This window comes from Austrofundulus limnaeus, unplaced genomic scaffold (assembly GCF_001266775.1).
Source record: "Austrofundulus limnaeus strain Quisiro unplaced genomic scaffold, Austrofundulus_limnaeus-1.0 Scaffold52, whole genome shotgun sequence".
Classification (NCBI taxonomy): domain Eukaryota; kingdom Metazoa; phylum Chordata; class Actinopteri; order Cyprinodontiformes; family Rivulidae; genus Austrofundulus; species Austrofundulus limnaeus.
In genome coordinates this window covers 1773270-1779097 of record NW_013952454.1, presented here as the reverse complement: position 1 = coordinate 1779097, position 5828 = coordinate 1773270, and the positions used below count along the sequence as shown (strand labels likewise).

Genomic DNA, 5828 nt, shown 5'->3' with positions numbered 1-5828 from the left:
TATATATACACTGCTCAATAAAGGGAACACACTATTTTTAGTACATATATTTATTTAATGATAAACGATAATGATCAACATAATATATTAAATGAGCAATCCTTTGCACAAGGAAAAAAGCCTTTTTTAAAGTGTAGCAGGACGAGAATTGGAACATGTAGTTTTTAATAAAGGTAATAAAAACACAGTGGGGGGAAGGAGCAACAAAAAAAAAAAGTAAAACTTGGAGGAGGTTCCTTGTGTCTCCCTGCTGACTGATGGGAAAGTCCCTCCCTGTTGCAAAACCAGAGCTGGATTCCCTCAAAGAAAAGGCCTTTGACTGTCGGCAGGAACTCCTCTGGTTTGGTTGAATAGTTATCAGCTCTGACAGGGTGATAAACGGAGGGGTTTGTTTCACCCCCTGATGGAAACAAGCCCCCTTCATGAGACAAGGGCCTCTGCCACTCAGCTGCTCTGCAAAAGTAAAACAAAGTCAAAACTTCTGCAATACAACTTGTTTTGTAGGACATTTTGTATGCATAGATGTGTATTTATCTTTTCTAGAAAAAAGTGAGATCAATATAGAGCTTTGCTTAGTAAGGCTTCATCCTCACAAGCGGTTGTTATATTATTGAGCACATTTCTGTTTCTCTAGTTTCACTGATCGACTAAAACATGGTTTGTAAAGAAAGGAACGGTTTGTTTAAGTCGCGGGAAAAAGCTTAAGACAGATTTATTTGGGAGCTATGTTGTGTTTTTTTGCCTAAACCGTCCCTGAACRCACCATTTTCATTACATGTGCCATGACCATCAGGCCCTCCCAGCACTAAATCCTCACTTGAGCAGAGAAATAAAAATCTCTGCAAGCATGTAACTCAAATCTCAGCTCGGTCACAGAGAGGTACTTTTCCTTTTTCTCCACGTATATCCCTCTCTGAGTTGTAGATTCAGAATAAATCAGCTCAGCTCTAATTGTTTACACTGAGTTTGGGCTCTCGGCCCTGAGCTCCACGCCGTAAATCGTCGCCGTCGGCAGCCCTCTTTCGACTGAGGTGGTCCTCCGTGCATCGAGCCAGCTCTGACTTTTTAACATGTGAGCACAAACAGAAAATCAGGATCTACACGAGCAGAAACCACCTGTAAGTTTTACTCCTGTGATTTTCAGTTCCCCGAAACATGCTCTCACATCCAAAGACAATACAACTTAACTTATAAAACAACATAAAAGCAAATTTCAACAAATGAGCCAATAAAATAATAAAATGTAAAAACAACACTGTGGTTATTCTAAAACAGGGATGGTGCTCGCCATTTCTGGTTAGCTTCTTAGCTTAGCACTACATATATCACACCATGGCCCAGTGGCGGATCTAGGATTTTTCTGAATAAGGGGCCATCAAGGGGCCACAATAATCWTAGAGGGGCCAAGTATTTGTTCAATATCCTTGCACATAAATCCTCAGTAAGATGTATAAATTTAACAGGTCACATATGTTCCAACAATTGTAACGTAATGTAACGTTATTAAAAAAAGCTTAAATTCTCCTTATCAATGTTACAGGCCTTTTTACTGTATATGGATAAAATATTCTCAAAGCATGAGAAAATGAAGCCATTGTTTGCCATTTGAAAGATTTTTTTTTTTTGCAAAATTGTTCAAGTCTTTTAAAGAAGAGAAGAAGACTTCTGTAAGATTGATTCATGCTGGACTTTACAGTTTGACTCGTTAGCGCCTCTAGTGTTTGGGCATAGAACTGCACCCACCGTCATTGCTCTCAGGCAAAGGACAGATGAGGACAGGACAGGGGCACTTCAGGGGTCCAATCAGGTTTCAGCAGGGGCCAAAGCCCCTGTGACCCCGCCCCTGCCATGGCCAAACGTTAGTGATTGGGTAAAATCAGATCCAGTSGTTTTAAATTTCAACAGTCCATGCCTCCAGCAAGCAGTCGTTCCTCAACAGCCGAGACCCGACACTCTGTATCAAGCAAAGCATATAACAAGGGGGGTTTATGCTTTGCTTATTTAACTACAGACCAGAGTATTTTTTTTTACATATTGCATCATAGCCACCAAATGTCCCCAGTTTTTCAGCTGAGGACATTTGGTACCTGTCTAAGTAGGAAAAAAAAAGACTACCTAAAAGCTAACTTAAAAAACGGCAAAAGAATAGTTAACAGCTGAAAAAAAAAGTCAGATTTGGAAAAGGGGTAGCTAAAACTTGCAAATAGCTTGCTGCAAGTTAAAGGTAGCTATCGCTAGCTGTTTTTATTTTCATTGCTGACCAAACATTTCCTGACTCTGGAAAAACTTCAAAACCATCAATATAACAGTATCTCATCTACCTGTTCATTGTTTTTGCACACATACTGTYACATATTGCACAAATGCAAATGTATGCACCTTTATCTCTTTCTATTTATACCACATCAACCTCGATCTTGATCTGGATTCACTCTATTTCTTTATTATTATATTTTTTTCTGTTTTGTTCTTATATGCCTAACATACGTTGCCTTGTTTAATTTAGCATTTTGAACTTTACATTACTTTATCAAGCTGTTTATGTCGTGTGCTAATATCATCGTAATTTCGTTCTACAGCGCATCCCTGATGTTAGGTTTGAATGACAATAAAGAGAATCTGAATCTAAAAAAGGAAAATCCTAGCTAAAAGTCAAATTTAGCAAAACGATAGCTAAAAACTAAAAACTAGAGAGTAGCTTGCTCAAAGCTAAATATAGCAAAACCGTTGCTAAAACCTAAGAAACAATTAAKTTTAATATATTTCTATAGTAAAACTGTTTGTTAATCAAGTCCTCAGTTGTCCCCCTTCCTTCTCACCTGGATTCTGTTAGCAGTCAGCACACCTGTTGTCATTCAACAATCAGAACATGTGAATCTAAGTCAGGTCCTGTTTGGGTTCTTCTTTTGTTGAAACATTTTATCCAGGAGACTRCTTCAGCCTGAGTTGTTGCAGGAAAACTTCCCTCAGATTGACAAAAGTTAAAGCATTAATGACATTTCTCTGCTCGCTCAGTTTAAAGCAGAACAGTAGGGTGATTCTCCTCCCCRGACTGTAAGCTGAGAGCCTCAGAGGGAACCCCGGAGGCCCCTCCATGTGAAAACCAGTCCATTTATGGCCCCTCGCAGCACGACGCAACCATCTGGATTCTTTTTCTCCTCTGGAAGGGCAGCTCTGTGTGTACTGAGGCGGTACTCACAGCGGGCGAGGGGAATGCGCTTGTCTGGAGAAGGATGTAGATTTAAAAGATGACGCCATAATACTATATATCTTTCCTCCTCCCTTATGGAGCACGACATTTTATCAACAACTGTGTTTTACTTTTAGTGCCAGGGTCAGTCGTGGTCTGTTTCATAACTGCAACCTTTAATCACTCAACCATTGCTGTTTATTAGTTATTTGGGTTAAAAAAAACTTTCTCAAACCTCATAATGCTTCTGATTTTTTGTCCCAAAGCTGAAATATGGTAACCTGTGGATAAGTGCAAAATCTTGCAAACGAGCCACGTTGCAGAGTTGTAAATGTAGAGAGGAACATGGCTGCGAACATTACTGCCAGTCTAGCATCTGAAGCTAAAACTAAAGCCTAAAGCTGTTTCTTTATTGTGACAACTGCTGGTGAGACCTCGACAGGGGAAGGTGAGGGGGCAACACAGGGTCACGTCTCTGATAAGCAACACATGTCTCAGCACTGACTTTCTGAGAAAAACTCTCTCACAAGCTGATACAGGAACAATRTGTGAGCTAAACGGTAAACATCATTGAAAGGAAAGTTTCACAGACCGGCACCTTTACTTTTTTCTATTGTATGATGACTGATAAGCAGTGGCACAGAAAACCAAAAAGTTTACTTTGATAACTCATAATTTGCTAACTAAAAATAAACTGGTAAACAGGTTTTCTAAAATTAGTGAACACTAATGCTAAACAAGTAAAAACTAGAGAAATTGCATTTCCAGCAAAAATGCTAGTGTGAATGCTTCATGCTGAAAACTTCAGCTGAAAGCTGCTGAAATTGAGCTGAAAACATTTAATAGGAAAATAGTGCTCATTTTGAAAAGCTGAAAGGAGCAAAAAAGCCTGACTGCAGAAAAACAGTAAAAAGGAACACAAATCTAGTTGAAAACAGAAAACAGCTAAAAGCTAAGAGCTAAAACAGCTGATTTTGGCAGAAAACATCTATGAGAAGCATAAATAGCACAAGGTAGCAGAAAAAAAGCATAAAAATAAAAAAGCAGAAGAATGGCAGAAAGAAGCAGATCTATAGCTAAAGTAGCATAAAATAGCTAAAATTAGCATAAAATAAGCTAAAGGTAGCAGCCACAATTTGAAATTAGCACCCAACTGAAATAGTTAAAGTTGAAAAATAGCTAAAACTGAAAAAAAAAACCTGAAAAAAAAATCATAAAATTACATAAAAGTGATCATTTGTAGTAAAACAGCTGAAATTTTCAGTAAAACAGCTAAAACGTAGCTGGTAATTAGGAAGCATAAGGAGCACAAGTTTGCTGAACTCAGTGGAAAAAATTTGTAATAGCTACAAAAATGGTATTTAGCTCAGAAAAGCTAACTTTAGCTATATCAGCTAAACATTAGCTAAAATTTCAGCAAATAGCTGAATACAGCAGAAAGCACAAGAAGCCTAAATAGCACAAAGTAGCAGAAAAAAAGCTCAAAAAGTAGAAAAAAGCAGAATATTAGCTGAAATAGCAGAAAATAACTGTTAGTGCAGAAGCTTATTTGCTGAACAAAAAGTCAGCTGACTAAGTGTTTTTTTTTTAATATCCAAAACATTTTGGGAAAGAGAGCACAATCACTCATACAGATAAAGATTTACACTCGATTTAGAGCTGAGTTCACAGATTTTTCACCCTTAAACTTTTGTTAAACATAAAATCTCAGCTGACTGAACCTTATTTATAGAGCCTGTTGAATTCACTTCAGAAAAACAGAACAAGAAGTAAAGACAGTAAAGTTTGTTCAGTTGTTCGGGGCCTCTTCAATGCAGATTTAATAATTAATCAGAAAGTAAACAGAAGCTTACTGTAGTTTCAGAACCTTTAAATCCAAAGAATAATGTTCATTTTTCTCCCACAGCACATATAGATGTGAAGAAGTTGGCAGCAGGTCCAAATGTCCACACATGCATCTGTAACTTGTGTGAAACTTGCTTTATGTCCTTTTCAGTCTTGTAATCAATAACCTTTTTTTTCAGCTGGCAATATAAACAGCCCATTAATTTTCCATGCAGGCATTTTTCTAGGCTTTTCCCTGAATACTGCAAACTGAAACTGCTTTAAATCACAGCTCAGGGGCCTCTGGTGTGTTTTTATTGAGTAACTGATGTATTACTTTTTAATTATCCATTCTTCTTCTGCTGCTGCTGTTCGCAAAAGTCCATTTCAAGCGCAGTGGAATATAGTGTCTGCCTTCAGGAGGAAACTCAGTAACAACATTGCATCAGAAATTATGATGTGTGTCCACCTCCTGGTAAAATCTGCTGTTTTGTTGCTTTTTAATATGAATTTTCCATCTAAACCCATTAGATGTGCACAGGCACTGACATGTTGTCCCATAATGTCTACTACCTGGTAGGCAGTGTCCCCCAGTGGTTTATAAAACAAGATGTAAACATGAAGGGAACTGGGTCAGATGTAAGACTGCTGGTGGTGCCTCTTTGGCCAATCAGTAGCTTTGGGATTTCTCATTGGTTGAATATGAGCTGTCACTCAAAGATAGATAGATAGATAGATAGATAGATAGATAGATAGATAGATAGATAGATAGATAGATAGATAGATAGATAGATAGATAGATAGATAGATAGAT

The 5828-nt window shown here is 37.9% G+C and overlaps 1 long non-coding RNA gene across 4 annotated transcripts; it reads right to left on the bottom strand.

The window, feature by feature from the left end:
• Nucleotides 1-148: 148 nt before the first annotated feature.
• LOC106517762 (uncharacterized) lies at nt 149-3772 on the bottom strand. Of its 4 annotated transcripts, XR_001310239.1 has the most exons (3): nt 2820-3772; nt 1744-1954; nt 149-453 (listed from the first exon to the last, which is right to left on the bottom strand). It is a non-coding gene; the product is annotated as an uncharacterized LOC106517762 (long non-coding RNA). The 4 variants fall into 4 exon arrangements; XR_001310241.1 differs by lacking the exon at nt 1744-1954; XR_001310238.1 differs by lacking the exon at nt 2820-3772 and having other exon boundaries at nt 1744-2674.
• Nucleotides 3773-5828: the final 2056 nt, after the last annotated feature.